The sequence below is a fragment of the Callithrix jacchus genome, chromosome 14 (genome assembly GCF_049354715.1).
Source record: "Callithrix jacchus isolate 240 chromosome 14, calJac240_pri, whole genome shotgun sequence".
Taxonomy (NCBI): Eukaryota; Metazoa; Chordata; class Mammalia; order Primates; family Cebidae; genus Callithrix; species Callithrix jacchus.
Genome location: NC_133515.1, coordinates 52,360,859 through 52,386,262, shown reverse-complemented (window position 1 = coordinate 52,386,262; position 25,404 = coordinate 52,360,859). Strand labels below are relative to the sequence as shown.

The 25,404-nt window shown below is 40.6% G+C and overlaps 1 pseudogene across 1 annotated transcript in view; it reads right to left on the bottom strand.

Annotated features, from left to right (window-relative positions):
* Nucleotides 1-25,147, bottom strand: part of LOC118147314 (farnesyl pyrophosphate synthase pseudogene) — a 32,454-nt pseudogene extending 7,307 nt beyond the window's left edge. Inside the window, exon 1 of the transcript XR_013526587.1 lies at nt 24,934-25,147. The product of XR_013526587.1 is annotated as a farnesyl pyrophosphate synthase pseudogene (transcript). The remainder of the gene's footprint in view (nt 1-24,933) is intronic.
* Between the last annotated feature and the right edge of the window lie 257 nt (nt 25,148-25,404).

Below are 25,404 nucleotides of genomic sequence, written 5' to 3'. Positions count from 1 at the left end.
CGTTAATGGTTTAATTAATTCTAACAGGAGCCTACTTTTATTTAAATTTTAGGAATTCTTAGGCAAGTTTAATTTAAAATGTCCAAAATGTGATTTTTGCTCTAACTGGTTCTACTTTTTTTGGAGGGGAGAGAGTCTTGCTCTGTCACCCAGGCTGGAGTGCAGTGGTGTGATCTCAGCTCACTGCAACCTCTGCCTCCTAGATTCAAGCAATTCTCATGCTTTAGCCTCCCGAGTAGCTGGGATTATGGGCATGGGCCACCAAGCCTGGCTAATTCTTGTGTTTTTATGGAGATTTGCCATGTTGGCCACGCTGGTCTCGAACCCCTGGCCTCAAGTGATCCACCTGCCTCAAACTCCCAAATATTTTATTTTCTTCTCCACTATTTGTTAACTCCTTTAGTTGAACTGTAACACCAGATGAGTTCTCACAGAATATTACCAAAAGCCCCTGTAGAGGGAGACGGGTTCTGATTTTGGGTATGCTCGGCCTTCTTAGGCTGTTTTTTTCCCTTTATTATAAATTTATCCATCTGTCATCTTTACAATTACCGCCTTTCTAATTAGGTTTCTGAGTCGACGTCCAATTTATTGATTCCCAGTGCTGGGATTCAAGCAACTCACTGCGCCGGCCAAAATAGCAGCGATAAGACTGATGGTGCTCTTCTGCCCGGGAATCTCTGGTCTGGCTTCCCTCTTGAGTCCGCAACAAGCTGCTCTGCCTTCCTGGAGCTCCAAACACCGGTCAGTAAGGGAACCAGTCCCGTTTACTCTGCATGAGGAGCTGCCACGCCAAGGCGCCGGCAAAACTGCTGCGCCAGCCACAAGAGTCGCGCTGGCGACCCGTGGGGCTCCTCCACTAGAAATCTGCTGGTCTGTGAGTGATGAAAATTCGTCTGAAAATTCGTCCTCTCGTTCTCTGAGCTTTCACTGGGAGCTACAATCCCGAGCTGTTAGTGATCAGCCATCTTGGATCTCTCCCAACGGAACAAGCCCTGATGGAAAAGGACTGTGTTCCATTATCTGAAGTAGGCTTCAGAAGGTGGATGATAAGAAACTTCTGGGAATTGAAAGAACTTGTTCTAACCCAATGTAAAGAAACTAAGAACTTTGAAAAAAGGTTTGACGAAATGCTGAAAAGAATAGACAATATAGAGAGGAATATAAATGAACTAACAAAGTTGAAAAATACAACACAAGAACTTAGTGAAATATGCACAAGTTTAAATAGCAGAATGGATCAAGCAGAAGAAAGGATATCAGAGGTTGAAGACCAACTTAACGAAATAAAACGACAAGACAAGAATAGAGAAAAAAGGATGAAAAGAAATGAGCAAAGTCTCCAAGAAATATGGGACTATGTGAAAAGACCCAATCTACGTTTGATTGGTGTACCTGAATGTGATGGAGAGAATGAATCCAAGCTGGAAAATACTTTTCAGGATATTATCCAGGAATATTTTCCCAATCTAGCAAAGCAGGATGCTATTCAACCCCAGGTAATACAGAGAACACCACAAAGATATTCCTCAAGAAGAGCAACCCCAAGGCACATAATCGTTAGATTCACCAGGATCGAAACGAAGGAGAAAATACTAAGGGCAGCCAGAGAGAAAGGCCAGGTTACCCATAAAGGGAAGCCTATTAGACTTACAGCAGATCTCTCAGTGGAAACGCTACAAGCCAGAAGAGAGTGGGGGCCAATATTCAACATACTTAAAGAACAGACCTTTCAGCCTAGAATCTCATATCCTGCCAAACTAAGCTTCACAATTGAAGGAAAAATCAAATCTTTTATGAACAAGCAAGTACTCAGAGATTTTATTACCACCAGGCCTGCTTTACAAGAACTTCTGAAAGAAGCATTATACATAGAAAGCAACAACCAGTATGAGCCTTTCTAAAAATATACCAAAAAGTAAAGAGCATCAACATAAAGAAGAATTTACATCAACGAATGGATAAAATATCCAGTTAACATCAAATGGCAGTAACCCTAAATTTAAATCGACTAAATCCCCCAATCAAAAGATACAGCCAAAACCTAATGGTATATCCAAAGATACACAAAGACTCAAAACAAAGGGTTGGAGAAAAATTTACCAACCAAATGGAGAGCAAAAATAAATAAATAAACAAAAAGCAGGAGTTGCAATTCTCATATTTGATAAAATAGATTTCAAAGCAACAAAGATACAGTGGTAAAAGGATCAATGCAACAATAAGAGATCTTAATACCCAGATACATTAGACCCATAACGAGATTTAGACTCAACGAGACAGAAAATTAATAAGGATATCCAGGACTTCAACTCAGATCCGGAACAAGTAAACTCAATAAATATTTACAGATTTTAAATACACAAAATATTGATCGGTCATTATTAATACCCATTTTTAGAATGAAGCAATATTCCTGTTCTCTCTCTCCCTCTTTTTCTTCCTCTTTCTTCCTCTCCTTCTCTCCTTTTTTACTTTTCAACATCCTAGTTCCTCACCTCTACTCAATACATTCCTCTGAACACACACACACACACACACACACACACACACACAAAACAAATAAAATAAAGAAACCTCTTTATATATTTGATTTGTATCACAATTCGAGTAGCTGGCAAAATGTAAACATGATGTAGGGATAATGAACTAAAAATGAAATTGTGGATTCCCTGCCCACAAATACAATCTTTGAAAAGAAATTTAATATAGGGGACACTAATCTAGTAATTTTATTTTGGTGGTGAATGACACATATTCATAAAAAAAAAAGAATATTACCAAAAGCCATTTCTACAGCAACATAGGCAGTGATAGCTTAACCTTACACAAAAGAGATTGTGAGTTATGTAAAATATTATACAAAACCCAAATCAGATGTATCCCCAATCCCCAATTTAGCATTATCGCAAAAATATCCACAGCCACTCCAGTGCCACTCGATGGGAGGGTAAGTGTGATGGAGGAGGAGCCAGAGTGACCAGACCACAGTCTTAATTGATTGCCAATTTTACAAAGACACACGCTGCATGAACACATCATGATGGACCCCCACTCCCAAGCTTTGGAAGGAGCTTGGAGAAGTCAAGGGACCTAAGCTTTACTAGCTTCATGGTAAATCTGCTCCTACACATATCATTTATTGAATGAAGGAGTGAATAAGGTGAGGTAATAGTCAGCATGGCTCCAGAGTTAAATGAATCTGTGTTTGATTTTTAATTCCACCATTTACCAGCTGTTAGTAAATGACTTAATTTCTCTGTGCCTCAGTTTTTCAATCTGTGAAAAGGGGATGATAACATCTATCACGTACGGCTGTTCTGACTTATTAAAAGACGTAATGTATAAAGTGTGTTAAAGAGCAATATAGGCGGGGCATGGTGGCTCACACCTGTAACCATAATCCCAGCACTTTGGGAAGCTGAGACAGGTGGATCATGAGGTCAAGAGATTGAGACCATCTTGGTCAACATGGTAAAACCCTATCTCTACTAAAAATACAAAAATTAGCTGGGCATTGTGGTGCGTGCCTGTAGTCCCAGCTACTCAGTTGCAGTGAGCGGAGATCTAGGGCCACTGAACTCCAGCCTGGCGACAGAGCATGACTCTGTCTGGAATAAAAAAAAAGATAAATACTTATGTGAAGATGATGATGATGATGACTGTGCTATATCAAATATGATAAATTCTCAAGGGTTGTTGAGGGGTTTAATAGTTTTTGATGCTATAATAAATGTTTTCAAACAACTGTGACTTTTTAGTTCCTTTGACTTGGATTTTGTTTCCAAAATTTTTGAAGATTCTGCAATAAGATCTGGCAGAAGAATGACTTAAAGAAGTTTTTAGACTAGGCACAGTGGCTACATCTGTAATTCCAGCACTTCGGGAGGCTGAGGCAGGAGGATCACTTGAGGCCAGGAGTTCAAGAACAGCTTTGGGCAGCATAGCAAGACCTTGTCCCTGAAAAAAAAAAAAAAAAAAAGGCCAGGTATGGTGGTGTGCACCAGTAGTCCAGCTATTCTGGAGGCTGAGGTGAGAGAATCACCTTAGCCCAGGAAGCTGACGCTGCAGTGAGCCATGATCATGCCACTGTACTCTAGCCTGGGCAATAGAGTGAGACCCTGCCTGCCCTGCCCCCCCATTAAAAAATATTCTATTTTGAGCAGAGAAGTAGCACAAACAAACAAGGAATCAAAGTAGAAAAAATGGCAAAACTTCAGGAAATCTTTTCATATTCCCATGATCCAGGTATATAACTAGAGTTGAACCTGGAACAATGAGGGACTTCGGACACCAACCCCCAGCACAGTTGATAATCTGTGTATAACTTTTGACTCTCCTAAACTTTAACTGTTAATAGCCTACTGTTAACCAGAAGCCTTATGTATAACATAGTTAACAAAAATTTTGTATGTGGGCTGGGCGCAGTGGCTCATGCCTGTAATCCCAGCACTTTGGGAGGCTGAGATGGGTGGATCATGAGGTCAGGAGTTCAAGACCAGCCTGGCCAACATGGTGAAACCCCATCTCTATCTTTTTAAAACAAACAAACAAAAAATTTGTATGTAATATGCATTATATACTGTCGTCTTACAATAAAGTAAGCTAGAGAAAAGAAAATATTAAGAAAATCATAAGGCGGCTGGGCGTGGTGGCTCACACCTGTAGGCCGAAGGGGGTGGATCACTTGAGAGCAGGTGTTTGAGACCAGCCTGGTCAACATGGTGAAACCCTATCTCTACTAAATATACAAAACTTAGCTGGGCATGATGGTGCACATCTGTTCCCAGCTACTTGGGTGGCTGAGGCAGGAGAATAGCTTGAACCCAGGAGGCAGAAGTTGCACTGAGCTGAGATCTCTCCACTGTACTCCAGCCTGGGCAACGGATCTAGACTCTACCTACCCCCCACAAAAAAGAAAAGAAAATTATAAGGAAGAGAAAATATATTTGCTATTTATTAAGTGGAAGTGGATCTTCATAAAGGTCTTCGTCCTTGTCATCTTTATGTTGAGTGGGTTGAGAGGAGGAAGAAGAAGAGGTCTTGCTGTCTCAGGGGTGGCAGTTCTGTGAGAGTTTTCAAATTGTTGCACATCTTCAAAAAAGTTTCCAATATATTGATTGAAAGAAATCTGCATACAAGTAGACCAGCACAGTTCCAACCTGTGCTGTTCAAGTGCCAACTGTAAGTTTCATGCTATTGTCAATTAATTCCAAGGGCTGTGATTTCCTTTAGCTTCATCTCTGCCCTGTGGCCTCCTATCCATCTTGTATCAACTAGAGTCCTTTGCACAAAGTTAGCTCTAATTTCCATGAATGTTCCTATACTATGTACTTTTGTAAAACCTTCCTTTGTTTTGTGTAACTAAAAGTTACAGTAGCAGGAAAAGCTTAGGATGGGAGAAACATTCTGCCACCACTTCTTGGCTCTGTGTAGAGTGGCTCCCTCACTTCCCTATCAGAGTTTTGCTAGTGTTTGGAAGTGGCCAGATGCTAGACATAGGCATTTCGGAGTGCTAGCAGCCCCCAACTGCTTACTAATCAGTCCAGATACTCCGCGCCCTGCCCCAAAAAGTTTTTTAGAAGGGAGAGTTGTAGATGTTCCTTATTGATATATATATATATATATATAATTTATTATAAATATGTCATATTTATATTATAAAACTTTTATTTATAGACTATAAATTATTACATATGTAGTATATATATTTCAGTGTCCAGTAGATAAATACATTTGCTGTTTTGAGAAACTGAAGAAGTGACATTTACTATTAATGTTCTGTTTCTAGAAACAGAGATGAAAATCTCTGCTTTGGAGAAAAGTTGCCAAAATAAAACCCACGAAATGCAAATGACACACAGGAATCCATCGATTGCTCTTGGAGACAACTGTGAAGACAACTGCAGGCAGTTGTAAGGCATCTGAAGGTTTAAAATGTTCAGCCTTCCATTCAGGGATATATATTAGTAGCATCATTAGCAGGACTATGCACTTTTAGAATGAGCGACTTTAAAATTTTTTTTTTTTGCTTTTCTAACTGCCAGTGTAGGCTGGAGTGTCTTTGAAAGTGATGGTTCTTGGAAGATGTAGGTGTATTTTTGTTAAAGCATTTGCTCATGGGAGATTTAAGACTAGACTGTAGGCAGGATTATGTGTAGGTCTGAACTAGTCTGCCTCCTGTGCTAGGAGAAAAGCTCCTTCCTCCTATGCTAGTGAAAAGGACTTTTAGACTGGTTTGGCCAGGTGCTGTGCAGAAGATACTGCAGCGTGGGTAAGAGTGCAGCATCCCACACATGCCATCATTTGAGATGAGTAATTGGCTTTGGAAATATTATTTTGGCCATATGGAGCCGGACTGTGTTTGAGAGTATCCTAAATACATTAAATACATAAAGAACTATCAAAACCCAATAAGAAGAAGATTAGCAACCCAAATTTTTACAAAATGGGCAAAAGAATTGAAAAAACTTTTTTTTTTTTCTTTTTGAGACAGAGTTTCGCTCTTGTTGCCCAGGCTGGAGTGCAATGGCATGATCTCGGCTCACCACAACCTCCGCCTCCTGGGTTCAAGCAATTCTCCTGCCTCAGCCTCCTGAGTAGCTGGGATTACAGGCGTGCGCCACCATGCCCAGATAATTTTTTGTATTTTTAGTAGAGGCAGGGTTTCACCATGTTGACCAGGATGGTCTCGATCTCTTAACTCGTGATCCACCCGCCTCAGCCTCCCAAAGTACTGGGATTACAGGCGTGAGCCATCGCACGCGGTGAAAAAACTTTTTTTAAATTCCCATAAGCTGGGATGAAAAACATTTTATAGAGAAAATATAGAGATGGCCAATAAACACATGAAAAGATACTTTACACCATTAGTCATTAGGTGATTGTAAATTTAAATTACAATAAAATTCTACCAGACTTATTAGAATAGCTAAAATGAAAAACTGACCATATTAAGTATTAAGAAGGCTATAGATTAACTGGTACTTTTGTACATTGCTAGTGGGAATGTAAAATGATAAAACTACTTTGGAAAACTTGGCAGTTTCTTAAAAATAAAATATATATCTACCACATGACCCAGCCATTCTACTTCCAGGTATTCACCCAGGAGAAATGAAAACATGAGCCATATAAATAATGGCTTATACACCAATGTTCATAGCAGCTTTATTTGTAATGGCCCAAAGCTGAAAACAATTCATATGTCTCTTGACAGTTGAGCAGATAAGAAAACTATGGCATATCCATAAAATGGATGCTAGTTAGTACTGAAAAGAAATGAACTATTTAAAAATAAACTATTTTTAAAACATTTTTGTAGAGACAAGATCTCCCTGCATTGCCCAGGCTAGTTGCAAACTTCTGGCCTCAAGGAATCCTCTTGCCTCATCCTCTCAAAGTTCTGGGAGTACAGGTGTGAGCCACCATGCCCAGCCAGGAATGAACTATTGACAGATGTAATCACATGAATGAATCTCAAAATAACTAGGCTGAGTGAAAAAAACACAGAAAAAATGGAGTATATACTATCTAATTCCATTTACAGAAAAGTATGGAAAATACAAATTAATCTATATTGAAAGAAAGTAGATCAGTGGTTGCCTGGGGATGGGGGTGACGGCAAGAGAGAGGGGTTACTAAGAGGTATGAAAAAACTTTTGAGAGTGAAGAATATATACATTGCCTTGATTTTGTGATGTTATCTCAGGCTACACTGAACATAAGTCAAAATATTTCAAACTGTACACTTTAAATATATGCTTGTTTAAGGCTGAGCATAGTGGCTCATGCCTTTACTTATTTAATTAGTTTATTTATTTACTGAGACAGAGTCAGAGTCTTATTCTGTCACCCAGGCTGGAGTGCAGTGGCTCAATCTCCACTCACTACAACCTCTGCCTCCCAGGTACAAGCAATTCTACTTCCTCAGCCTCCTGAGTAGCTGGGACTACAGCTCCCGCCACCATACCAAGTTAACTTTTGTGTTTTTAGTAGAGACGGTGTTTCACCATGTTGGCCAGGTTGGTCTCGAACTCCTGACCTCAGGTGATCCACCTGCCTTGGCCTCCCAAAGTGCTGGGATTGTAGGTGTGAGTCATCACGCCCAGCCGGCTCACGCCTCTAAGTCTTTGAGAGGCTGAGGTAGGAGAACTGCTTCAGCCCAGGAGTTGAAGACCACCCTAGGCAACAAAGTGAAACTCTGTCTCTACAAAACATCAAAAAAGCATCCAGGCACCATGGTGCATACCTATGATCCCAGCTACGTGAGAGACTGAGGCAGGAGGATTACTTGAGCCCTGGAGGTGGTGGCTGCAGTGAGCCATGTTGGTGCCACTGTACTCCAGCCTGGGTGACAGAACAAAAGCCTGTTTTTTTAAAAAAAGTGCTGTTTATTATATTTCAATAATACATGAGTAGTTAACATGTTCAGAGGTCCCAAGGATCTGTCTCTTACTTCAACAGTGTTTGGAGGGAACAGACCTGGGACCTCATAAATAAACAAATAAAATGTAAAAAGGATATCTGAGTAAAGCTGTTAAAAATAGCATATTTCCCTTTGGGAGGCTGAGGTGGGCAGATTGCCTGAGGTCAAGAGTTCATGACCAGCCTAGCCAACATGGTGAAACCCCATCTCTACTAAAAATAGGAAAACTAGCCGGGTGTCACGGCACATGCCTGTAATCCCAGCTACTCCGAAGGCTGAGGAAGGAGAATCCCTTGAAATCAGGAGGCGGAGGTTGCAGTGAGCTGAGATTGCACCACTGCACTCCAGTCTGGGTGACAGAGCGAGATTCCATCTCAAAAAAAAAAAAAAAAAAAACAAAAACTATATAGCGTTATTTCCAACTTCACTTTCTCATTAAAAAAATTTTTTTTGGCCTGGCATGGTGGTTTGTGCCCGTAATCCCAGCATTTTAGAAGGCTGAGGCAGGAGGATCAGTTAGGGCCAAGAGTTTGAGACAAGCCTGGGCAACACAGAAAAACTTTGTCTCTACAAAATATGTTTTTTAATTTTTTAAGGTTTTGTTGTTTTTTGTGTGTGTTTTTAGGTCTAACATATACAGTATTCACTTTCCTCTTAACCAGATCCTATAAAAGGCCCACAGCCACTTCAATGCCTCCATAGACAAGGAAAGTGTAAAGACGTAGAAGTAGCAGAAGTCTTAACTGATTGCTGTTAAAGTATTGAAATCTGGTGGGGAGGCCAAGGACAGAGGATTGCTTAGCCCAGGAGTTTGAGGCCACCCTAAGCAACACAAAAAGGCTCTGTCTTTATAAAAAAATAATTTAACAAAATTAATGGAGTTTAGGTGCAGGTGAGCCTGTAGTCTCAGCTGCTTGGGAGGTTGAGGCAGGAGGATCACTTGAGCCCAGGAGTTCCAGGCTTCAGTAAGCTTTGATTACACCACTGCACTTCAGCCTGGGTGACAGAGCAAGACCCACTCTCTAAAACGAGAAAGAGAAAACATTTACAAATTCTACAAAAACATATGCTCATTTATATACACAGCAAAGGCTTTTTCCAGGGTCTTGGAGGAGGCCTGTGTGAGTGCGGGACAGATGTAGACTACCTCCTAAGCATTCCCTGGGTTTGCCGGAGGCAGGACGAGGGTATAGACCCAGCAGTGGAATGGACTCCTCAGCTCCATGGGCTCAGAGCTGTAGTTTGGACATTAAGCTGCATGGCCTTGTTCTGAGGTCACAAGCTAGTGAGGTCCCAGGATGTATCTGTGGGATGTATCCATTACACAAGGAACGGTCAGTGGCACCATCGTCTGCAGTTTACACATGATCACCAACACAGACCTGCCCTGTCCCTCAGGAGATGGGCTCATGTGCCCAGGCAAGGAGCGTTAAGACAAGACGCATGGATTCTATTACTGTGCTGCTGTGGCTACTATCCACTGATTTGTGACTTGAGACAGATCACATAATCTCTAGGTGTTGGTTTCAACACTAGTAAAATGAGAATCACAAGAATTACCTATTTGTGGGTAATTACTTTCCATGGAAATCATTTGAATCCTTGTTCTGAAATTTGGCTGAGCTCTTCCATTATCTAAAGTTCCTCTTGCAGCTGGAGAAATAATCAAGTGAAAGAGGATTAGATAGCATGGGCAGGGGACCCCAGGTGGAGGAGCCGCTGGTGCTCTCCACTCCGGAGGAGAACTCACCGAGCCTTAGAAGGAGCCTACGCAAGTGAGGGTCCTGAAGCTTACACCTTGTTTGCTTCAAGTAAAATCTGCCTCTGGAAGCCTTCTATTATAATTTTTTAACATTTTTGAAATTGCTATTTATTGGGTCCTTGCTTTGTGCCAGCCACATATATGCATGTCAGTTTTTCTCAACTTTAGAAACACATGGAAAGCTTTTTAAAATATATCAACCTAAAATCAATTGAAATCAAATCTCTAGGGGTGGGGCTTGAGTATCTAGTTTTTAAGAGCCCCCAGATGATTCTAATGTGCAACTGGAGTTGAAACTCTCAGGTCACTATGCTACTTTACATGTTACCTTCTTAAATCCTTAAACAAACCTGGAAAATAGGTCTCTTATCCATAGTCAAGTATATAAATAAACTGAGGTTCACAGAGGTTTATTCAAAAGGAAATCACAGAGTTATAACTCAAACTCACACTAGTTTGACTTCACAGGCTGTTTTGCTACACCAGTTCCTGTTCTGCTATGTGCCTCTTGGAGAAAGAACAAACTTTTTCATTCAAAGGCAAAATGCAGTAATGAACAAAATATCATGAAATTTTCATGGCAAATGTGACTTCCTTAATTTTTTTTTTTTCAGACAGCTTTGCTCTGTTTCCCAGGCTAGAGTGCAATGGCAAGATCTTGGATCACTACAACCTCTGCCTCCCAGGTACAAGCAATTCTCCTGTCTCAGCCTCCCAAGTAGCTCGGATTAGAGGCATGCGCCACCACACCTGGCAAATTTTTTTTTGTATTCAGAAGAGACGGGGTTTCACCATGTTAGTCAGGCTGGTAGTGAACACTTGACCTCAGGTTCCACCCTCCTCAGCCTCCCAAAGTGCTGGGATTACAGGGATACCCCACCGTGCCAAGCCAAGAAAAAAGAAGATATGGGATTTAGGAACTAATGTTGAGGGGGAGATGAGGTAGGCTTGAGGCCCTGTGTTTCATGTGACTTCTAACTACCTGGTATCCAGGATATCCAAGGCTATATCAACCACTGTGGAAGACAATGTGATAATTCCTCAAAGACCTAAAAACAGAAATACCATTCAATCCGGCAATCCCATTACTGAGAATATACCCAAAGGAATATAAATCTATTATATAGTTCTATTATAAAGACATACGCACACAGATGTTCATTGTAGCACTATTCACAATAGCAAAGACATGGAATCAACCTAAATGCTTATCAATGGTAGACTGGATAAAGAAAATGTGGTGCATATACACCCTGCAATATTATGCAGCCATAAAAAAGAATGAGATTATATACTTTGCAGGAACATAGATGGAGCTGGAGGCCATTATCCTTACAACCTAATGCAGGAACAGAAAACCAAATACCACAGGTTCACACTTATAAGTGGGAGCTAAATGATAAGAACACAGAGACACATAGAGGGGAACAACAAACTCTGGGGCCTACTGGAGAGTGGAGGGTGGGAGGAGGAAGAGGATCAGGAAATAACTAATGGATACTAGGCTTAATACCAGTCTGATGAAATAATCTGTACAACAAATCTTCTTGGAGCGGGGGTGTAATCCCAGCACTTTGGGAAACTGAGGCAGGAGGATCACCTGAGGCAAGGAGTTCAAAACCAGACTGGCCAACATGGCAAAACCCTGTTTCTACTAAAAATACAAAAAATTAGCCAGGCATGGTGGCACATCCCTGTAGTCCCAGGTACTAGGGAGGCTGAGGCACAAGAATCTCTTGAACCCAGGAAGTAGAGTTTGCAGTGAGCTGAGATGGCGCCACTAGACTCCAGCCTGGGCGATAGAGTGAGACTGTGTCAAAACACACACACACCCCATGACACAAGTTTACCGATTTAATAAACCTACACATGTACTCCTGAATTTACAAGTTAAAAATAAATGGTTAAAAAAAAAAAGGAATGAATGTGTATATGTATGTGTTATGTTTTTTCTGTTGTTGTTCTTGTCTGTACATCATTCCTATTTCTTTTTTTTTTTTTTTGAGACAAGGTCTCACTCTGTCACCCGTGCTGAAGCACAGCGGCATGATCATGGCTCACTGCAGCCTCTACCTCCTGGGCTCAGGCGATCCTCCTGCCTTAGCCAGAGTAGCTGGGACCACGAGGGCATGCCACTATGCCCAGCTAATTTTTTTATTATTTGTAGAGACAAGGTCTCACTGTGCTGCCCAGGCTTGTCCTGAACTCTTGGGCTCAAGCGATCCTACAACCTCAGCCTCTCAAACTGTACCCAGGCATGAACTACTGTACCCAGTCCATTCCTAAGTCTTTTGAAGAATGTATCCTCCTTTCCTCCAATACGTGCTTCTGGTGGGGTCATCAAATAAACACAGGCCCCAAGACCAGATGTATGGACAGTTGACCCAAGCCCAACCAAACAGGAATATCTTATTTTCGTGGCCATATTTACTAATACCAAACAGAATAGGTAACCCAACATGGTCCAATAAATCTCTTTCTATAGGAATGACTTAAGTCAACACACAGATAAGCTGAGCCAGAGTTGTGGAGGATGAGGGGGTGTAGATAGACAAAGAGAAACCTGGAAGGCAATTGCATTTGAGCCACTAGATATGGTAGCCAAGTTCACCTTTTAACTTTCCAGGGACATAGGTCAAACAATTCCCTTTTGTGCTTAAGCTTATTTGAGCTAGGACTCTATAACTTACAACTAGAAGAGCCCTGACTAAATATAATGTCTAAAGAAAGACTATTTCAACTTTGAGGAGGATTGGTCAGCACTGTAAGCTTACACCTCTGAAAGGCAGTGAACCTTCAGTATTGTCCAGGAGAATGGCTGTCACAGACATAATCCTATAGTGGAAATGGAATCAATAAGTTCTTAAGATCAGCCAGCTACTTTCCCTTGATCTAGTTCCAAGTGCACCAAGAAGCCTCTGATTATAAATTGTCTTCATAGGTAGAACTGCCGTGAAACAGAGTAAGCATTGAACGAGAATATCCAGTATACTCAATACTTGTTTGGTTAATTGTTAAGCAATAAGTTGTCAATGCCCTAAAATGAGATCACTTTGGTGAAGGCTAATACTGAATTTTCTGAACCTAGAAAGGCCTCAAGCCAACATAATCTAGTGGTTAAAATATAGATTCTAGCACCAGACTGCTTGGATTTGATCACAGCTCTGCTAATAACTGTAATTTGGGTTAAGTTATTTAACCTATCTGTTCCTTATTTTCTCATCTATAAAATGGGACTATAATAGTACCTTATAGAGTTGTTAAATGAGAATTATATGAGTTAATACCTATAAAGAAACTAAAACATAGTAAATACTATATAAGTACTTGAAAAAATAAATGTACTAAGGTGAGGAAGAGACCTGGAATGTGATATCCACTCCAGGGAGACTGTATTGAGAGTACCTCTCCAAAACACGAAGAAGTTTAGGACCTATTTCAATTATTTAGAACCTATTTCTATATATATAAATATTATTTCTAAGTGATGGGTGTTTTTAATACCTGGGACTTACTTGATAGGCCCAAAGAGACAGAAAGTACCCTGTTCATGGAATCCAAAGATGTGGGTTGACTCTTCACTATACCACCTACTATTTTTCCTGGATCAATTTGGTTAACCTCCCTGACCCTTGTTTCCTGCAGCGGCAGTAAAATGAGAATAATAATACCTCTCTCAATTATTGTGAGGATGAAAGAAGATAATAATTAAGCGAAGTGTCTGGGATGTTGTACATGTTCAATCAATATGTGTTTCCTTCCAATGCTAAAGTTTATAGTTATATAAATATTTTTCGTTTTATTTAAGTAAAGATGAATACATTCCTTTAAGCATTCTATGACAAAGTATCTTTGCAGAGCTTATAAGGTCAACTGTTAGTATCATAACAATAATTATTTAAGAAATACCTAAAAGACTGGGTATGGTGCTTCATGCCTGTAATTCCAGCACTTTGGGAGGCCAAGACGGGTGGATCACCTGAGGCCAGCAGTTCGAGACCAGCCTGGACAACATGGTGAAACCCCATCTCTACTAAAAATACAAAAATTAGCTGGGCATGGTGCTGGGCACCTGTAATCCCAGTTACTTGGGAGGCTGAAGCAGGAGAATAGCTTGAACCCAGGAGACGAAGGCTGCAGTGAGCTGAAATCACACCTCTGCACTCCAGCCTGGGTGACAGAGCAAGAATCTGTCTCAAAGAGAAAATACATAAAACATAAATGTATGAGTTTTTTAGGGAAATCATTTCACTTTCTGAATCCTTGGCCAGAACTTTTAACTTTAAATGATATAGGATCAGGTGAGATACTGGTTGGTGTACTAGTCACTAAAAATCTTCCTTACAGGGAATAGGAAAATAAATTCAAACGTATTCACTTCTTTATACATTCAAAATCTATTTTGATAAGCATCTATTATAAGCTAGGCACTTTGATAGAGATTAACTACTCATTTTCTATGTTGAATCTGCAATGAACATAATTTGCATCTTCTTTAACTTTAGTTTTAACAGATGACATGTTCAAATTTCTTCAGATGCTGATTACTCATTCATTCTTTCATTCATTCAATAAGTTGAGATCTGTTCTATCCCAGTCACTCTGCTAGATGCTGGGGACATAATGGCAAACAGACAGATAAGGCCCCAGCCATTGGAGCTTACATTTTCATTGCAGGAGGGGAAGGCAAAGAAGTAAAATAATTACAAACCGCTATGAGTACAAGAAGGGACACAAAAAGGAAGAAAGATGTACAATCATAGAGGAGGGGGCAAGGAAGCTTCCATCGGGGTGCTTAGGGAAGGTCTCAAGGGCAGGGATCATCCGGTTCAATGCTCTGCGAGGGGCACATAGAACATGCCTGGAACACTAGGCACTGAATAAATGAATAAGGACATAACACATAAGTGAAATCCAAGATTGGCAACCATTCAAAGAGAAGAGCATTCCAGGCAGAGAAACAGCACATACAAAGTCTCTCAAGTGGAAAAGAACTTGGAATGTTTGAGTACTTGAAACAGACCAGTGTGGCTGAAGCACAAGAGGAGGGACAAGAGTAGGAAAAGATGAGGTTGGAAAAATTGACAGGGACCAGCCAGATTATGCCAGGCCTCAGAAGCAGTGATAAGGAGTTTGTAGTTTATATAATTAAAAAATATATACACAGAATAATTCTAGTAACATGGGTATAACTAGAGGGAAATATATTCACTAACCAAGGCACTACAGATGTTCCTTTTATTTTCTTTTCAAGTTAATCAACATCTTTATTTGAAGACAGGGCAAAATACATATAAATATTTGTCTTTCACTTCTAGTTCACAGATTTGGCTTTTCTTTTTAACTTTTATTTTAAGTTCAGAGGTACATGTGCAGGTTTGTTACACAGGTAAACTGTGTCATGTGAGTTTGTTGTACAGACTATTTCATCACCCATGTATTAAGACTAGTATCCCATTAGTTTTTTTTTCCTGATTCTGTTCCTCCTCCTACTCTCCACCCTTTAACAGGCCCCAGTGTGTATTGTTCCCCTTTATGTGCCCATGTGTTCTCATACAGATGCTCCTTGATTTACAATAGGTGTAAGTCCAATAAAACCATCTTAAGTTGGAAATACTGTAAGTCGAAAATGCATTTAATACACTTAACCTACCAAACATCATAGCTTAGCCTAGCCTACCTTACACATGCATAAAACACTTACAATAGCCCAACATTACATTAGTTGGGCAAAATCATCTAACACAAAGCCTATTTTATAATAAAGTACTGAATATCTCATATAACTTACACTTTCATGCACTGAAAGTGAAAAGTAGAATGGCTCTATGGGTACCTGAAATATGGTTTCGACTGCATACATACTGCTTTCGCACCACTGTAAAATTGAAAAATCGCAAGTTGAACCACTGTAAGTTGAGGACCGTCTGTATATTTCTATGACTGGTGACTGAAGTTGACAAGAGAAGGATCATGAAGATGCACTTGATGGAACTCCAGGCATGTAAGCATAGTTCTTAGTAGGTCTTAAAATGGGAATAAAACTCAAGGCTTTATTCTGAGAAATTCTTCAAGTCTCTTTGTTAAATTAACATCAGCACTAGAAAAGTACATAATATCTGCATAGATTTAAATAACTTTTTATCACAAATTATTCATAGTCAAACTGCTTCTTATTACCTCCTGCTCTGCCAGTTTAGTCCAAACCACCATCATGGCTTGCCTGAATCATTGCAATAGCCTCACAATTGGTATTCCATTTTTATCCATGGCCCCCTCACTCGATTTTTTAACCAGTGAAATGCTACTTTCAAAATGCAAGTTAGATCATGTTCATTTTCTGCTTAAATCTCTTCTGTGGTTTCCCATTCTATTCCGGATGAAATAAGCTCTTCTATGATGTATCTCTCCACCACAATCTCCACCCACTCTGATCTCATTTCCTATAGCTTTCCACTTGTTCATCCTACTCTATGCACAATAGTATCCTTGCTATTCCTCAGTTATGCCAAGAACACCCACCTCAGTATCTTTGTACTTCTAATGTTTTCTAAACATTCATAGGTAATGCCCTAACTTCCTTAATAGCTACATTTTTCTTAACTATCCCCATATAAAATAAATTTTCTCATCTCTCTCTGTCCCCTCATCCTGATTTTTAAAAAACACTTTAGCTGCCTCAGGACATTTTCGAATATCCTGATTTATTATTCTTCACAGCGTTATTTTAAAATGTTTCATTTTTAAATATTTGTAGACTCATATGTAGTTGTAAGAAATTATACAAAGATTCTGTGTACTCTTTACTCAGTTTCCCACAATGGTCACATTTTACAAAACTGTAGTAAACTACCATGACTAAGATATTGACATTGCTACAGTCAAGATACAGAGTATTTCCACAGTTCCACTACCCCAGAATCTTCATGCTGCCCTTTTATAGCCACACCCACTTCCCTTCAACCCCCACCCCCTCCTTAACCCCTGACAACCACTAATCTGTTCTTTATTTCTATTGTCTTGTTACTTCCAGAATGTTATATAGCCCAGGCACGGCGGCTCACTCCTGTAATCCCAACACTTTGAAAGCCCAGGCCGGCAGATCACTCAAGGTCAGGAGTTCAAGACCAGCCTGGCCAACATGGTGAAACCCCATCTCTACTAAAAATACAAAAATTAGCCTGGCATAGTGGTGCGTGCCTATAATCCCAGCTACTCCGGAGGTTGAGGCAGGAGAATTGCTTGAACCCTGGAGGCAGAGGTTGCAGTGAGCAGAGATCACGCTACTTCATGCCAGCCTGGGTGACAGAGTGAGATCCGTCTCAAAACAACAATAACAACAACAACAACACAGATTCCTGGGCTCTGTCTAATCAATTCCAGAGTTATTGATTCAGTAGGTCTGAGGTAAGGGCCAAGAATCTGAATTTCTGACTAGCTCCCTGATGACGCTGATGCTCGTGGTTCATGAACCACACTTTGAAAATCAGTCTTAGAATATTTTTAAATTTCCCTCCTCAACTTCATATGCCTGATTTATTACTTAGCCTTTAGTCCTTCTCTCAGTCCAATACATGGTGTTCCATGCTACACTGTACTTACCTTATCACATCACCTATCACACTGTACTGTAAGATCTTATTAATAAATGTTTCTTGCTCACCAGACTGTATCCTCAACACCTAGCACAGAGTCTGGCACAGAATAGGCACTCAATTTATATAATAACTGAATAAATTCCTTAATTTTGACACTTTAATAGACTCAGCTGAAGCAGCATCTGTACAGCCATAGGATATTTAGAAGGAAATGCTCCTATATGCTAGAAACAAAAAATGGAAACATCAAGGCAAGGATCTCTTGATTGATAGGTTTAAGGAAAAATACATCAAGGTTTTTTTATTTAAGATTTGTTGGGAAGTTTTTGAGTTTATTGCAATTCATTTCAATCAGAACACCATACTGAAATAATGACGGGAAAAAATGGTAAAGAATGCAACTTGATTAAAAAAAAAAAAAACTCGCATGATCTGCATATGTACCCCAGAACCTAAAGTACAATTAAAAAAAAAAAAGATATACATTTGGTTCTGTGCAGAAAGGTGGGACAATTTGAATTGGGGAAGGTGCGGGGGCGGGGTCAAGGTCTTAGGTAGATTTAAAATTTTTCTAATTGGCAATTGACTGAAAGAGTTATTATCAATAGTAAGGAATGTCTGGGTTATGTTAAGACATTATGGAGACCAAAATTTTATCATGCAGATGAAGCTTCCAGATAGCAGGCTTAAGAGAGAACAGACTGTAAATGTTCCTTATCAGACGTAAGGTCTGTGTTAATGTTCATGCTGGAGGGTACAAGGAGGCATGTCCAACCCCTAATTCCCATCCTGGCTTGAACCAGTCTTTCAGGTTAAATTTTAGTGTCCTGGTGGAGGAGGAAGTCCATTCAGATGGTTGTCGAGGGATCTCAGAATTTTATTTTTGGTTTACATTCTGGCCTTATAATTTTATTTTTGTTTTTAGTTATTTGACTGTTGACAATCCTAAAAAACAAGGAAATGGAATAAAGTAGACTTAGGACTCAAATATTGAAAGTTGTAGTTTTAGGCAAAAATTATCTTTTTGTTTTGATACAGAGTCTCACTCTGTTGCCCAGCCTGGAGTGCAGTGGTAAGGTCTCCGTTCACTGCAATCTCCGCCTCCTAGGTTCAAGTGATTCCCCTGCCTCAGCCTCCCAAGTAGCTGGGACTGTGGGCGCTGGCCACTATGCTGGGCTAATTTTTTTATATTTAGTAGAGATGGGGTTTCAACATGTTGCCCAGGATGATCTTGATCTCCTGATCCTATGGTCGACCTGCCTCAGCCTCCCAGAGTGTTGGGACTGCAGGCGTGAGTCATGGCGCCCTGCCAAATTATCTTTAAATATAAAAGAATACATTGCCAGCTGGGCATGGTGGCTTACTCCTATGGTCCCAGCATTTTGGGAGGCCAAGGTGGGCGGATCATGAGGTAGGGAGTTTGAGGCCAGCCTGTTCAATATGGTGAAACCCCATCTCTAATAAAAAGGCAAAGATTGGTGGGGCGTGGTGGTGTGCGGCTGTGATTCCAGCTGCTCAGGAGGCTGATGCAGGGGAATTGCTTGCACCTGGGAGGTGGAGGCTGCAGTAGGCTGAGGTTGCGACACTGCACTCCAGCCTGAGTGACAGAGTGAGACTCCGTCTAAACAAAAAACAAAGGAAAAAAAAACCTTGGTCCATTATTTTTTCGATAACTGCTTCAAAGTCTATATTCTGTTCTTCTAAAAGGGGGCACGCTTGCCGGGCGTGGTGGCTCACGCCTGTAATCCCACCACTGTGGTAGGCTGAAGCGGGTGGATCACCTGAGGTCAGGAGTTTGAGACCAGACTGGTCACGTTGGTGAAACCCCATCTTTATGAAAAATACAAAAATGTGCTGGGTGTGGTGGTGGGTGCCTGTAATCCCAGCTACTTGGGAGACTGAGGCAGGAGAATTGCTTGAACCTGGGAGGCAGAGGTTGCAGTGAGCCAAGATTGTGCTATTGCACTCCAGCCTGGGATATGGAGCAAGACTCTGGTATCAAAAAAAAAAAAAAAAAAAAACGGCTCGCTCTTTGCCTTCAGACTAAACACCCCAAACCACAAGACTATCTAACACAGCCAAGTCTTAGCATTAACAACTCTTTGACTCAGACTTGGCCAGATGTTGAAATCTGAACATATTTTCTTGTAGAGGTCTACAAACCATTGTCTAAAATTCCAAAATAAAAAAAACTATAGAAACCTGAAGTTTTTCATAAGTTTGTGGCACACTCATTTAGCAGCAAAATCTGACCTGAACAGGTATCTATTTCTAGCCTTTGTTTATCCTACTTAGGGTTAATAGTGATGAATTTTTTGCATGCATATTTCTGTGTTTGATTAAAAGACGATACTCCATATCCTACTGGGCTGTTACAGAATATATGAGATATGCATTATATTCCTGTCTAAAATCCTGACAACTCTGAATTCTGAAGCACATCTGGCAAGAAAGAATTTGTATACAGGATTATGTGCCTATGCTAAGAGTAAGATATGAATTTCTCTTAATCTCTATTTTTTATCTACTCTATTCCAAATATTATCCAAATTATACTGTTACCTTGTTTTGCATGTGAAAATTGGTCTTGAAAGTAGTTTTCTTCATTTTATCTATTTTAATATCAGTTAAATGTGTTGGAAATTCAATGTTTCTATTCATATGTTAGACTTTCTTTTTAAATCAGGTTATAGGAAATTCTATACTTCTCTGGGATCCTTGTGGCTCACTTCTATCAGATGAATCATCGTCATCCTCATATGAATCATCGCCAGAACAATTCAAAGTATAGAACTAAAAAATATATCTAGTGGATAACATTATTTTGGAATGTATTTGGAAGATTAATGTCACATTTATAAGCCATTGACATTTGGCAATCTCAACAAGTGAAAGCCAAATTTTTGCAGATAAAGATGTGAAGGGGGCAATGACAAACTGAAATTATTATAAAGAGAAAAGGAAAAAGCCACCCACCTAAAATATATTTAGGAATGAACTGAACAAGAAATATATGGATCTATGTGAAGAAAATGCTAGTGGAAAACTTTAAAAGAAAACTTGGGTAAATGGAGGACCACATGTTTTCAGGTGGCAGTTTCACAACAAAGAGAAGTCATTCAGGTGACCTTAAGTTGAAAGTGGGGTCTATTTGTTGTTGAATGAGCTTAAGTTGAAAGCAGGGTCTATTTGTTATTGTTTGTTTGAGACAGAGTCTTGCTTTGTCGCCCGGGCTGGAGTGCAGTGGTGCGATCTCGGCTCACTGCAACCTCTGCCTCCCAGGTTCGAGCGACTCTCCTGCCTCAGCCTCCCGAGTAGCTGGGATTACAGGTGCCCGCCACCACCACCACCTCCCCCCCGCCACCATGCCCAGCTAATTTTTGTATTTTTAGTAGAGACAGGATTTCACCATGTTGGCCAGACTGGTCTCAAACTCCTGACCTGAGGTGATCCACCTGCCTCAGCCTCCCAAAGTGCTGGGATTACAGGTGTGAGCCACCACGTCTGGTGGAAGAGGGGTCTATTTGAAGGAGGAGGGAGACCCTGTGGGATCCCTAAGAGTAGATAGAGCAGTAGAGACTTAGTAGTGGCAAGCCAGGATGTAGAAAGCCCCAGAACCCTGGGCAGGTAATCCATCATCTCCCTCTAGGGCCACAGGACTTTGTAACTGTTTATCTGTGAATCTGCTTCTTTCTGCAGCCTTGCTTTCTCTGTACTAATACATGTGGATCAAACATCTCTCCCTCCTTTTCCCTTTCTAGGGGAAAGTGTCATCACTTTCTAGGTCAAGAGACCAGTTAAAACTATGTAACTGCACATTTCCAGGAAAGAGAATCTGACTGGACCAGCTTGAATCAGTTTTCTACCCACCTCTAGTCCAATCAGCTATGGCAAGGGAGAAGCGGGTTAACAAAGGATAAGGATGCCAAATGGGATGTGGGGGAGTGGTGGAGGCAAACTGACTGGCATGTGCATTATAAATGAGCAGTTCCATATTGTGGAGAGACAATACAAGAGCACAGACTCTGGGGTCAAACTGCTTGGGTTTGACTTTGGACCTTGTCACTTATTAGCAGCTTGACTTTGGACAAATTATTCTATTTCTTTATGCCTCAGTTACCCCAACTGTAAAATGAGGGTGATTAATAGAGTTGTGTGGATTAAATAACACAAATAAAGCACTTTGTAGAAACTACAGAAGTATTCATTACTTTTAAAAAAGATATCCATTTCCCCTAAATTAATCAATAAAAGTGCTGCAATCACAATCAAAATTACAATTCTTTTTTAATTTGACAAAGTTTAAAGTTACCATGGAAGAAATAATATATCTCTGGAGAGGATGGCAGGGATATCCTCTGCCATCCTGGGAAGATCACACAGATTTATCCGCTATTGGTAATGTTCTAGGTTAGGTTGAGGTTGGCTTCATATTATTATACTTTTAAACTTACATGTATTACAAAATTATATTTTATGTATATTAAATACATTTTTAAAGACAATTCTTAAAGACTAGTAAGCAGAGATTAATACAATCAGAAATTTTTAAATAATCTAAAAGTATGTTAAAACAGTATTATTGCCCAGTAACAGATAAACCAATGAAGCAGAAAAAGTACATATGGACATTTAGTACAGTCATCCCTTGTTATCTGTGTATGACTGGTTCCAGGAACCCCCATGGATAACAAAATCTGAGGATGACCAAGTCCACTACATAAGATGCAGTATTTGCATATAACCTACGCACATCCATCCTCCTGTATACTTTAAGTCACTCTAGATTACTTATAATCCAGAGTGATTATACTCTACATTACCTAATTTAATGTAAATGCTATGCAGATAGTTGTTATAGTGCACTGTTTACATGATAATGACAAGAAAAAAAAAGTCTGTACCTGTTCAGTACAGATGAAACCATGCCTTTTGTTCTCCTGGATTATTTTCAATCCAAGGTTGGTTGACTGCATGGATGCAGAATCCACAGATAAAGAGGGCCAGCTGCATTTTATAAAGGTACCATTTTAAATCAGTAGGGAAAACTGAGTATTTAACATATGGTATGGGGCAATCAGCAAGTCATTTAGAAAAAAAAAAATTAGAGTCTTCCCTTACTCCTTATAAACTTCAGATGCAGTAAATATTGAATTATTATTATTTTGAGATGGAGTTTTGCTCTTGTTGCCCAGGCTGGAGTGCAATGTTGCAATCTTGTCTCATGGCAACCTCGGCCTCCTGGGTTCAAGCGATTCTCCTGCCTCAGCCTCCTGAGTAGCTGGGATTACAGGCATACACCACCATGCCTGGCAAATTGTGTATTTTTTAGTGGACGGGGTTTCTCCATGTTGGTCAGGCTGGTCTCAAACTCCCGACCTCAGGTGATCCACCCACCTCAGTCACCTAAAGTGCTGGGATTACAAGCGTGAGCCACCTTCCCCAGAGAAGTATTATGTTTATTTATTTATTTATTTATTTAGAGACGGAGTCTCGCTGGGTCGCCCAGGCTGGAGTGCAATCTCAGCTCACTGCAACCTCTGACTTCTGGGTTCAAGCAATTCTCTGACTCACCCTCCTGAGTAGATGGGATTACAGGCACCCACCACCATGTCCGGTTAATTTTTGTATTTTTCAGCATTTCACCATCTTGGCCAGGCTGGTCTTGAACTCCTGACCTTGTGATCCCACCCGCCTCGGCCTCCCAAAGTGCTGGGATTACAGGCATGAGCCACCGTCCTCGCCCAGAGAATTATTTTTTTTAAACCCTAAAAATGCTAGAAGAAAATAAAGGTAAGCATGACATCAAAGCTAGAAACAAAAGAAATGACTCATTAGATATACCTACATAAAAATTAAAAATTTCCTTCAGTAAAAGGAAAAAAGAAAACAGTCAATATTAAAAGATGAACTTAAAAAACAAGAAAAATATTTGTAAATATCTCAGTTAAAGTTATTTCTAATATACAAAAAGCACCTGTAATTTCTAAAATGTTAATACTTCATTTTAAAAATAGGCAGAAGTCACGAACTCGCAATTCCCAAAAATAGAGCCAATAATTATATGAAAGATGTTCAGTTTTATATGTACGCAACAAAATGCAAATTAAAACAAGAGTCTTTTTAAAAGAGATGATAAAGATCACAAAGATTGGCAATCTCTAAGATTACCAAGGAGGTGCAGACAGAATATTCGTGTTCTCATACTGTTAATGGAAAAGTAGTAAATAAATATGTTTCTAGGGCAGAGTCTGGTAACATCGTCTAGAATCTTATAAACCTGCATTTTCCTTGATCCAGTAATTTTATTTATATGAATTTATTGTAAGAAAATAATCAGGGACCTGTACAGATTTACATATAAGAATATTCATCTAAGTAGAAGTGAAAAGCTGGAAATGGTTGAAAAGTCCAACAACTTAGGGAATGGTTGAACAAATTATGACATCCACACAGCCATTAAAAATGATTCTGTAGGCTGGACCCGGTGGTTCATGCCCTCAATCCCAGAACTTGAGGAAGCTGAGGTGGGAGGATAACTTGAGGCCAGGAGTTCAAGACCAGCCTGGGCAACAACAGGGCAAGACATTTTTAAATTTTTCTCGAAAAAAAAAAAAAAAAGTAAGCGGTATTTTAATTTACCTGCAAAGACATTACCGGGAAATAACTTGCTTACATTTTCTATTTTAAAAAACCAAACACCTTTACGTGTATTATGAAAACTCTAAATTTATGTAGCAATACGCTAATGGTAATATCCATGGTGGCGATAATGAGAGTTTAAGCTTCTTTTATAAACATGTATGTACTACTGAACTATTGCTCCTCTTACCGGGAGCAGGCATTTTTTTAAAAGCACTGTTTTTACAATCAGGAAACACAGGACACTATTACTTCGCTAGGGGAGACGGGCACTGGGAGGACACTAGCCGGCGAGAGCAGGTCAACACGGGCTCGCTGACGCCCCCGGTCGCCCGCGCCTCGCCCCGCAGCTCTCCGAAGAGCCCCGCGACCGGAAACACGCCACGCCGGGCCTCGGGAATTATGGGCATCGGACGGACAGCTCGTGACCTCACGAGGAAAACGGTCACCTTCTGAAAGAAACACGAACTCCTTTTTTCTGTATCAGAACATTTCTCATTCACCTGAGAGCGGCGTTTCCATCCTGAGGTGTTGGGGGGAGGTTGGAGGTGGGCGGGGTGACAGTTTTCTCTTGGAAACGAAAAACAGCCAGTTCACACAGGCGAGGCTTGGAGTCCGCCCCGCGGACAGCCGTTTCCATGGGTGACGACATGTGGCAACGCCCCTAAGGGAACGTCGGCGAGGGGAACTATTGTGTTCCCAAAATCGTCCTGAAACAAGGACGGAAGTTCAGCGGAGCCGGGGGCGTAGAGGCAAGGCACTATTTGATTGGCCTGCAGCGGCGCAACGGCGGAACGCCGGCGGAAGTGCGCGCGTGTGCAGGGGGTCCCCGCGCGTTGGCGCTTCTCTCACGCCCTTGCGGGTGCGCAGGTCTCTAAACTGGGCGGAGCAAGGGGAGTAATGTGTGCCTTCCGGAAGCACGCGCGTAAATCTTCACCCATGAGTAACCGCCGCCGTAATCCAGAGAGGCCCTT